At 53.1% G+C, this 11,795-nt stretch overlaps 1 pseudogene; it reads left to right on the plus strand.

Annotated features, from left to right (window-relative positions):
* Positions 1-561: 561 nt before the first annotated feature.
* On the plus strand, positions 562-11,217 carry LOC123050600 (2-methylpropanoate--CoA ligase CCL4-like; annotated as a pseudogene).
* The last annotated feature ends 578 nt before the right edge of the window (positions 11,218-11,795 follow it).

An 11,795-nucleotide genomic window follows, 5' to 3' on the forward strand; every position in this document is an offset into this window, starting at 1 on the left:
GCATAGCCGAGGAAAGACCAACCAGGTAAGCGTGGCAGCAGAGATCACGGTATTATACTCCCTCCGTCCTAAAATTCTTGTCTTAAATTTATCTAGATATGGATGTATCTAACACTAAAATGTGAATAGATACGGTATGTGAATAGATACATCCGTATGTAGACAAATCTAAAACAAGAATTTTGGGATATGCATGGATAAACGACTGCATGACTAGACAAACCAGACGATAAAAAAGGTAGACCAGCTAGACTGACAAACCAAACGATAAAAAACATGGCCACGATGTCAGAGACAAAACTAGACAAGAGGAACATGCCCGTCGCCTGTGAAGTTCGTTTTGAATAAAAATGCAGATACGGACGAAAACGGCGTGGCATGGCATCTTCTGCTGTAACGCAGTAGCGATCCAGCATTTATCACTAGCGTCTGCACTATATTTGCCTGACCGTCCCATAATGTCACCCACACGGTTGGTGGGCGTGCGACCACCTAGCTACGTGGCTTTATTTCTTGCATGTTGCATCGCACCGGCCATCACGAGCTGCAGGCGCAGTGGACATGGAGAAGCTCGGCGCGAACCCGGCCAACTCCTGCCCGCTCACGCCGCTGGGCATCCTGGCGCGGGCGGCCGTCGTGTTCGCCGACTGCCCCTCCGTCGTCTACCGCGCCACCGTCTTCACCTGGTCCCAGACCTACCGCCGCTGCCTCTGCCTCGCCTCCGCGCTCTCCGCCCTCGGCGTCTCCCGCCGCGACGTCGTAAGTAACCCATCCACCCGTCGTCGTTTTCACAAACACCTTATGATTCTGTAGCGTGTGTGTTCTTCGCCACCGGAGGAGTGAATTCGGTTGGTGGATGACGATCCATGCCGTGAACCAAATGCATGTTTCAGGTGTCCGTGCTGCTGCCGAACGTGCCGGCCATGTACGAGGCGCACTTCGGCGTGCCCATGAGCGGCGCCGTGCTCAACACCATCAACACGCGCCTCGACGCGCGCACGGTCGCCGTCCTGCTCCGCCACTCCGGCTCCCGGCTCGTCTTCGTCGACCCGGCGCTGCTCCCGCTCCTCGACGACGCGCTTCTGCTCCTCCCGTCGGAGCACTCGGCCCCGCGCGTCGTGCTCGTCGAGGATCCCCACGAGAAGGATCAGTTCCCTCCGGCCCCGGCCACGGATCTGACGTACGAGAGGCTCCTCGAGATGGGTGACCCGGAGTTCAAGTGGGTTCGTCCGGCCAGCGAGTGGGATCCGATGGTGCTCAACTACCCCTCCGGCACCACGGCTGCGCCCAAGGGGGTCGTGCACTGCCACCGCGGGATCTTCTTGGTGACCATGGTGTCGCTCGTGGACTGGGCTGTGCCGCCGCGGCCGACGTTCCTGTGGACGCTGCCCATGTTCCACGCCAACGGGTGGAGCTTCCCCTGGGGAATGGCCGTCGTCGGCGCCACCAACGTCTGCCTCCGCCGCGTCGATCCCAAGGATGTGTACGCCGCCATCACGGATCACGGGGTCACGCACCTCTGTGGCGCGCCCGTCGTTCTCAGCATGCTGGCCAACGCGCCGGAGGGTGTGCGCAAGCCTCTGCATAGGAAGGTACGGATCATGACCGCTGGCTCGCCGCCGCCCGCTGCGGTGCTGCACCGTGCGGAGGCATTGGGCTTTGAGGTCAGCCATGGATACGGACTGACGAAGACTGGGGGTCACGTCGTGTCGTGCGCGTGGAAGGGCGAGTGGAACAAGCTGCCGGCGTCGGAGCGTGCGCGGCTCAAGGCAAGGCAAGGCGTGCCCACCCCCGGCATGGCCGAGGTGGACATCCTGGACGGCGAGACCAGCCGCAGCGTGCCCTGGGACGGCGCAACCATGGGCGAGATCGTGCTCCGCGGCGGGTGCGTCATGCTGGGCTACCTCAACGACAGCGAGGCGACAAAGGCAGCGATCCGGGACGACGGGTGGTTCTACACGGGGGACGTGGGCGTGATGCACCCGGACGGTTACCTTGAGATCCGGGACCGGTCCAAGGACGTGCTCATCAGCGGCGGCGAGAACATCAGCAGCGTGGAGGTGGAATCCATGCTCTACGGCCACCCAGCGGTGAGCGAGGCGTCGGTGGTGGCACGGCCCGACGAGTTCTGCGGGGAGACGCCGTGCGCGTTCATGAGCCTCAAGGAAGACGCGGCAGGCACGGTGACTGAGGAAGTCCAGGATAAGGGGGTATCCGGACAGCCGGACTATATACTTTGGCCGGACTATTGGACTATGAAGATACAAATTGAAGACTTCGTCCTGTGTCCGGATGGGACTCTCCTTTGCGTGGAAGGCAAGCTTGGTGATTCGGATATGTAGATTTCCTTCTCTGTAACCGACTCTGTGTAACCCTAGCCCCTTCCGGTGTCTATATAAACCGGAGGGTTTAGTCCGTAGGACCAACATCATCATCAACAATCATACCATAGGCTAGCTTCTAGGGTTAGCCTCTACGATCTCGTGGTAGATCAACTCTTATAATACTCATATCATCAAGATCAATCAAGCAGGAAGTAGGGTATTACCTCCATCGAGAGGGCCCGAACCTGGGTAAACATCGTGTCCCCTGCCTCCTGTTACCATTAGTCTTAGACGCACAGTTCGGGACCCCCTACCCGAGATCCGCCGGTTTTGACACCGACATTGGTGCTTTAATTGAGAGTTCCACTGTGTCGTCGCGATAAGGCTTGATGGCTCCTTCAATCATCTACAACGATGCGATCCAGGGTGAGGTCTTCCTCCCCGGACAGATCTTTGTATTCGGCTGCTTCGCACTGCGGGCCAACTCGCTTGGCCATCTGGAGCAGATCGATAGCTACGCCCCTAGCCATCAGGTCAGGTTTGGAAGCTTGAATTATACGGCCAACATCCGCGGAGACTTGATCTTCGACGGATTCGAGCCCACCGCAGGTACGCCGAACAGTCACGACGAGCATGACTTAGATCTGCCATCGGACGGTGTTCGTGAGATCACGCCTGTGGCTGCCTCGGCTCTTAAACCGGAGCAGATCGTGTCATCCGAGGACGGGAGGATGGACCCCGCCACGGAGGCCGCACACTCATCGGCGATGGAGCCGAACACAGACTTCGCCTTCAATAAGGCCCGTGTCATCGGATCCTCGGACTTGTTTCCGGCCATAGGCTCCGAACCGCGTGCATCCGTGCCTATAGAATCTGATTGGGCACCGATCATAGAGTTTACCTCCGCGGATATTTTTCACCTTGGGCGACGTGCTAAATTCATTGAGATCTCTCTCCCTGCCAGGAGACCCGCGGCCGAACTATGTCCAGCTCGAGTGGGAAGCGGACGATGAAGAAATTCGTTCCCCACCCACCACCCACTTAATAGCCACTGTCGATGACTTAACTGACACGCTTGACTTCGACTCCGAAGACATCGACGGTATGGACGACGATGCTGGAGAAGAACGGGAACCACCGCCCACAGGGCGCTGGACGGCCAGCTCATCATATGATATATACATGGTGGATACTCCCAGAGAAAGTGACGGCGAGGAATGGAAGGATGCAACGGAAGATAATCCCCTTGATAAGCAACCAAAGCGACGGCGTCGGCGCCGCTCCAAATCCCGCCACAGTAAAAACAGTGATAATAGCACAAGAAGAAATAATACCCCAGACGACCCCATGGACCCAGCGATGCAGCAGGATGAGCGGGGGGACGCCGAACATAGACCAGGGCCGCCGTCTGATCATAGTGACAGCGGAGATAACACTCATAAACCCGCCTCCGGAGAGGAAAACAGTCCGGACGACGATGCGTTCATCATCCCGGAAAAGCAGTTGGAGCAAGAAGACCTTCGCGAAATGCTTATCGCCACCGCAAGGAGCTTGAAGAGGCAGAAGCAAAGGCTTAATGCCGCACAGGATACGCTCAACCGTAGATGGAACAAAGTGCTCGATACTGAAGAAAAATACGGCGGTGATCGCCACACCAAGAGCTACCCAAAGCGCAAGCTTCTGCCTGAATTCGACGACGAGGCCATAAAGCCCATGCCGCCGAAAAATAATACGACCGACCGGCCGGACCGACCACCCCGTGGCCGAGATAAAGCAGCTAATAATGCCGCACACAAATCAGCACACGATTTACGTGAGCACCTGGACAAAAAAGCCGGTATGGCCAGGTCCATCTATGGATCTAGGAGGCGTGCTCCGACACAGGATCAGGGCCGCCCAAACGATCATACTGATCAAATAACAGCTCGGAATCAAAACCGAACACTACAACTGTCGGAAGCATCCAAATACAGGGGTGCCGCACACCCCCTGTGCTTCACCGATTAGGTGCTGGATCATGAATTTCCATAGGGATTCAAACCCGTAAACATAGAAGCATACGACGGAACGACAGACCCTGGGGTCTGGATTGAGGACTTTATCCTTCATATTCACATGGCTCGCGGAGATGATCTCCACGCCATTAAATACCTGCCCCTCAAGTTGAAAGGACCAGCTCGGCATTGGTTGAAAAGCCTTCCCGAAAACTCAATTGGAAGTTGGGAGGAACTTGAGGATGCTTTCAGGGCTAATTTCCAAGGGACCTATGTCCAACCTCCGGATGCAGACGATCTAAGTCACATAATTCAACAACCCGGAGAGTCAGCCCGAAAGCTTTGGAACAGATTTCTCACTAAGAAGAATCAAATCGTCGACTGGCCGGACGCCGAAGCCTTAGCGGCTTTCAAGCATAGCGTTTGGGATGAATGGCTCGCCCGACACCTCGGCCAGGAAAAGCCGAGGACAATGGCAGCCCTCACAAGCCTTATGACCCGCTTTTGCGCGGGCGAGGATAGTTGGTTGGCCCGCAGTGGTACCAACGACCCAGGCACATCCGAAGTCAGGGATGGCAACGGAAAGCCACGACGCAATAGAAATAAGCGTCGAAATAATGAAGACAGCCCAGACAATACGGCGGTCAACGCCGGATTCAGGGGCTCTCGACCCGGTCAACGGAAGAAGCCATTCAAAGGCAGTAGAGATGGACCGTCCAGCCTAAACAGGATTCTAGACAAATTATGTCAGATTCATGGCACCCCCGAAAGACCTGCCAATCATACCAACAGAGAATGCTGGGTCTTCAAGCAGGCCGGCAAACTAAACACCGAACACAAGGGGAAGGAGACGCCAAGTGAAGACGAGGATGAGCCCCGCCAGCCGAACACTGGGGGACAGACAAAAGAAATTTCCACCAGAGGTCAAAACAGTAAACATGATTTACGCTGTAGAGCCCGTCGCCCCCAAGCTAAGCCCATGGTCGGCCTGCCCGATCTCTCTCGATCGCAGGGATCATACGACTAGTGTCCGGCATGGAGGGTCGGCTGCCTTGGTGCTCGACCCAATAATTAACGGATACCATCTCACCCGAGTCCTCATGGACGGCGGCAGTAGTATCAATCTGATATATCAGGACACTATCCGCAAAATGGGGATAGACCCATCAAGAATTAGCCAAAGCACTACTACCTTTAAAGGAGTAATACCAGGCGCAGAGGCCCGCTGTACGGGCTCTCTAACATTAGAGGTTGTATTCGGTTCTCCCGACAACTTCCGAAGCGAAGTACTAACCTTCGGCATCGCTCCATTCCGAAGCGGCTATCACGCACTACTCGGAAGAACTGTTTTCGCCTGTTTTAATGCAGTCCCGCATTACGCTTATCTTAAACTCAAGATGCCTGGTCCACATGGCGTCATCTCAATTAGCGGAAATATAGAGCGTTCTCGGCGTGCGGAAGAATATGCGGCGGCTCTAACAGCCAGGCCAACTCCCCAACCCGAATAAATGATCGGTCGTCAAGACCACGGACACGGCTAGACGTGTCCAGTGCACCACTAGTTGTAGCAGCCCAGATAAACCTGAGCTTGGTTGGCGGACACGCCCCCACATGTGGTGCTAGGGGCTGCCCGCACGTATAAAGACTCATAATTCGGCTTGATCCTATTAGTAAATTAATAGACTTCATTGTTATGGTTCATTAAGAATAACCAACTTTTTCGCACGATCACCAGATTCTTTCACCTGGGTTTTTTCTCTTTTTCGCAGATGATCATCGTGCTACACCCTTCCAGGATACGGCACAATGGAGACAAAGGCGCACACGTGCAGCAGGGCCTCGTTCAAAGGTTTCTTTTTAGATTAAGTCCCTGCGTAGACCTTTTTTACTGTCTCTTGTTGCTTCAATTCCCCCGATACTTTATATAACCGAGAGGGATACCTGCGTTATTGGCATTTCATCACGCCAAGATTAATGCATGTACCTGGAAATTTAGGGCTCATTACCGAGGGCGTTACTTAGCCCAGAATATGTTGTAAAGTCCGAATACCTTAGGGAGTGTTCAGCGTCGCGAGTTTGCCCTTATATGCATCAGCTCTGAATCATGTCTTTGGTCAAATGTTGGGTTTGCCCGGCTCCCGTGTTTTGATACCTTACGTTCCGCTCTATCGGCTAAGGTGCCACCGGGAGAACTACTGCGATTGTGCCCCGGTTCATCTGGGCGAGCACCTCAGTAGAGAAAGCTGAAAACTGACTGTCATGATAAAGCGTGAGACTGGTCAACCACTCGATGACTCATCGGAATCTTCGGGATTCCTCCGCATTAACGAAGGATCATTTCCCGGTCATGTACATACGCACACCGTATTTGGATGAACGCGGAAGTACCAGGGGCTATATAGTAGCCCCACCGTCAAACTCCTATGGCTAAGTAAAAGTGTTACAGCAATATAGTCCGATTGCCTTTTTCGCCGTGCTATCACCTCCTCAAACGGACCAAGACGTTGGATTAAGTGTGATTATGCGTTTTGCCGAACACCCCCGCATTATATGCGTGGGGGCTAAAGCCGACGACTGCTATCTTTCAGGTTATATACATATATACATAAACGGCCGCACAGGAGGCACTTAATACTTTACGGGCAAAAGTATAAAAATAGCCTTTATAATCAAAATAGCATTGTTTTTACAATCAAGATACATGTCATTAGAACATGGTACTTTTGGAGCACTGAGCCTCTATTACACGGGCACCTTCTAGGACTTCTTCAAAATAGTGCTCGGGCGAGTCCTGGCCTCCGGTCGGACCCCTGGTTGCAATGGCGGTGGCCTCCATCTCTGCCCAGTATGTCTTAACACGGGCAAGAGCCCTCCCCGCACCCTCTATGCACGCCGACCTCTTTATAGCGTCGATTTGCGGCACAACGCGAAGAAATCGTTGCACTAAATCAAAATAACTTTCCGGACTTGGTTCCTTCGGCCAAAGATGATCCACGATAGACCTCATGGCAAGCCCGGACAACCTATGGAGCTCGGCCCACTCGGCCATTTGTTCATTTAACAGCAGCGGATGCTTTGGAGCACTGAACTGCGACCAGAACAACTTTTCCACCTGATGATCTTTTTGATCTTTGAAGCACTTCGTCACATCAGCAGCACTCTTTGCTAAGTCCAGGTATGCGTCTGCAGCACTCCATAATTTATCCAGAGGGGCATACTTCAGTTCGCCGAACTTCGTCCGTAATAGGAAGGGCTTCCCAACTGTGATATCTCCGGCTTGGCGAAGCTCCTCCCTCGCCGCTCTGATTCCAGAGCACGCTTCTTTGGCTGCTTCTAAGGCCTTCTTTAATTCAGCTGCTTTCGTCTGGTTCTCCCTCTCAAGGAGCTCATAGCAGCCGGCGGCATTTTGCAGCTCAAGAGCCATGTTGGCTATTTTCTCTTCGCTCTGGCGATGAGCAGCCTGTTCGGCTTTCAACCCTTCGGCTGCCTTTAGGGCAGCCACATCACTTCTTCTGGCTTGCTCCTTGGCTTGGGCAAGTTCTGCCAGCAGGGTCTCCACGGCAGCAGCTCCATCTGCAATCAAAGCATATTATAGATACTAGCATCATGCTCCTCTTAAAATTTGCTAAACCACCTGAAAATACACACCCTGTGCCTCGTCAAGCCGCTTGTTCACAAGCGCGATGTCGGCATCTGCCACGTCAAGCTGCCGCCTCAATTCGGCAAAATCAGCAGTCCGGTCAGCCGCCGGACCTTCGGCCGCCTGCACATGAAAGCAGCGCGTTTATTACCTGGGACTATGATCCTCTGTTCGCCGCCTCTGGTCGGCAACCAGAGTCTCAGGGGCTACTATCTATACAGAGCACACCTATCGTGTGCGGTACAGTCAAAAATATATATTACTTGGCGTACCTCAAAGCCTCTTAGCAGGCTTGTAAAAGCTTCATTTAACCCGCTCTTAGCGGATGAAATCCTCTCAATCACCGTACCCATTAAGGTACGATGCGCCTCTGAGATAGACGCTTGCTCCAAAAGACCCATCAATGTGTCCGGATGGGCACCGGACAATCCCGGGCTCTTTCTGTTGCTCTCCTTGGGAGCCGGAAACTCCGGACTTCGGGCGACCGAAGAGTTACCTTCTGGCCTTTGCGGATCAGGTGAAATCCTCCGCGGCGACACCTGAGGGTTGTCCGTCTCGCGATGCGGGGAAGTAGGAGAAGGCGTCTCTCTCTCCATCATCTCCGGAAGAAGATCCCCCGAAGACGAACTTTGTTGAGAAGGGCTAGGAGCCGGACTGCAAAACATGTGTCCTGGTCGTTAATCTCAGAGAAGAGAAAAGATATATTTGTCAAAGTGCCTTTGTTCACTTACGGCTCGGTTGATGGCTGGCCGCCTTGCGGGCGCTGTGCGGCAAGGATGCCCTCTGGGCCGGGGCCCCCTGGTGAAGGTTTCTTCTCGCGTTTGGAAGCCTCCGTTTCCAAATCTTCAGGGGCGCCCCTTTTCTTCCCATGGGGAGAGGGGATTTTTGATTCACCTCTCCGATCACCCTCCCTTGCGGAGGTACCAATTCCCCCGGTTGGGATATGTAATGCACGAAGCCCGCTCTCGGCTTCTCTACGCCTCCCTCCATCTTCTCCTAATGGCACTTGGTAGGGCGCGCGCTCCAGCATCCTGGCCAGAACAGGATTCGGCAAGCCTTCAGGAAGAGGGGCCGAACACCTGATCCTCCCCGCCTTCCTTATCCAATCCTGGTCGAGGGTGGTTTATTAGAATGATGTTATAACAAACATAGTAACGGTGTGTTCGGTTGCGGAGTTACTTACTTGGGTATCTGGACGGTTGCAGTTCAGACCCGCATCCTCGGTGGTGTCCGGACACTTTATTCGTGATCCGAAGAATAATTGATACATCCCTTCGAGCGTTACGCCGAAGAAGTGTTGAATAGTTCGCGGTCCTTCCGGGTTGAACTCCCACATACGGAGAGGGCGACGTTTGCACGGCGGGACCCGACGAACCAGCCTTACTTGCATTACTTGGACGAGACTGACGTCCGTCCTGAGGAGATCTCGGATGCGGCTTTGCAATGTCAGCACGTCATTAATTGGCCCCCAGTCCAGCCCTTTGTTGACCCATGACGCCAGTTGAGGCGGAGGGCCCGGGCGAAAGGCCGGGGCGGCCCCCCACTTTGTACCCCGGGGGGCAGTGATGTAAAACCACTCCCTCTGCCATAATTCGGACACCTCCGGGAAGGAACCCTTCGTCCATGGGGCGTTGGCACCTTTGCTTATTATAGCGCCTCCGCACTCTGCGTGTCGCCCCTCGATCATCTTCGGCTTCACATTGAAGGTCTTGAGCCATAAGCTGAAGTGGGGGGTAATGCGGAGGAAGGCCTCACACACGACGATAAACAACGAGATGTGAAGGATGGAATCTAGAGCTAGATCATGGAAATCTAGCCCATAATAAAACATGAGCCATCTTACGAAGGGATCAAGACTAAAGCCAAGCCCTCGAAGGAAGTGGGAAACAAATACGACACTCTCGCTAGGTTCGGGAGTAGGGATAACCTGCCCTTGAGCAGGTAGCCGGTGGGAGATTTCGGCGGTCAGATACCTAGCCTTCCTAAGTTTCTTGATATCCTCCTCTGTCACGGAAGAGGCCATCCACCGACCTTGAGGTTGGATCCGGACATGATTGAAGGTCCGAAGCGCTTAGCCTGAGCCTTGGGTGTTGGAACTCGAGGTAAGGGAAGGGAAGGATTGGGTGTGGAAAGAAAAGAACAGGTCTGGACCTCTTTATAAAGAGGGTGAATATCAAGCGTCCTCCGCGTGACCGTTTGGAACTTGCCTAAAACCGTGGAGTTATTTCAGTAACACGATTGGGTTACCCACGCCCGTATTGATGAGAATCCCGTGATAAGGGGGACACGATCTCTGCTTCGACAAGAAATGCCAATAAAACCGCCTCGCAATACGTGTTATGGCAGGCAGGGAGAAAACGGTTCGAATAATGACCAGGCCGCGGCGTGATGTCACGCTATGAAAAGTTGTCAGCAGATTAGATTCGTGAAATATATTCTCTCTACGGTGTTATGTGGAATTTTTTTTGCAGAGCCGAACACGATCCTCGTGTTCACAATCTTCTATGGAGTATTCGGAGAAGGAACCCGCCTTGCCATGCCGAAGACAATCTGCGCGCCGGACTCGTCGTCATTGAAGCCTGGTTCAGGGGCTACTGAGGGAGTCCTGGATAAGGGGGTATCCGGACAGCCGGACTATATACTTTGGCCGGACTATTGGAATATGAAGATACAAGATTGAAGACTTCGTCCTGTGTCCGGATGGGACTCTCCTTTGCATGGGAGGCAAGCTTCGCGATTCGGGTATGTAGATTTCCTTCTCTGTAACCGACTCTGTGTAACCCTAGCCCCTTCCGGTGTCTATATAAACCGGAGGGTTTAGTCCGTAGGACCAACATCATCATCAACAATCATACCATAGGCTAGCTTCTAGGGTTAGCCTCTACGATCTCGTGGTAAATCAACTCTTGTAATACTCATATCATCAAGATCAATCAAGCAGGAAGTAGGGTATTACCTCCATCGAGAGGGCCCGAACCTGGGTAAACATCGTGTCCCCTGCCTCCTGTTACCATTAGTCTTAGACGCACAGTTCGGGACCCCCTACCCGAGATCCGCCGGTTTTGACACCGACAGTGACCACGACCGAGGTCATGGCATGGAGCCGGGAGCGCATGGCGGGGTACATGGTGCCCAAGACCGTGGTGTTCCGCAGCGAGCTGCCCAAGACGTCCACCGGCAAGGTCCATAAGTATGTGCTGCGGAAGCTTCCCGGGAGATGGGCCCCACTTGCAGGGGTAGCAGCAGTAGCAAGATGTAGTGTACGACATGGCAATGGGCAAAGGGTTCGTCTCTAAATTTTGACCCCTTTTCCTTTGTGTGTGGGCAAAGTGCTACTCTAAAACTTTTTTCGCATCATTATCATGTTTTCTAAAGGCATTGACATGGTGGACTGCTTTGCACACCCCGTCCTCGGAGCATTTCCAATAGAAAATGACACTAAATTGTGCTTCGAGTAAAATTTGGATCTTCAAAAGGTGGGTTTTTACATCACCAAAACCTCCAACTCCAACAGATGATGTAAAATAGGGCACTAATGCTTCAATAGGTGATGTAAAATAGGGCATCGTCACAACAATCGCTCCACAATTTCATACATATTTGAACCTAATAACATCAAAATCATATTAAATAACCACATGACACATGTGGTAAGCAATATAAACTATTCAAAAATAAAATCCTACATCGTCTTAAAATCATAAATCATCTCAAAATAAAATCGTAAATCAACTCAAAATCTAAATCATCTCAAAATCATCATTAATATTCAAAGATGGTAGCCACGCCGGTCATAGAGGCCTCTCCCTCCGCCTTGCTGGCATGTGCCGGTGAGGT

This window comes from Triticum aestivum, chromosome 2D, assembly GCF_018294505.1.
Source record: "Triticum aestivum cultivar Chinese Spring chromosome 2D, IWGSC CS RefSeq v2.1, whole genome shotgun sequence".
Taxonomy (NCBI): Eukaryota; Viridiplantae; Streptophyta; class Magnoliopsida; order Poales; family Poaceae; genus Triticum; species Triticum aestivum.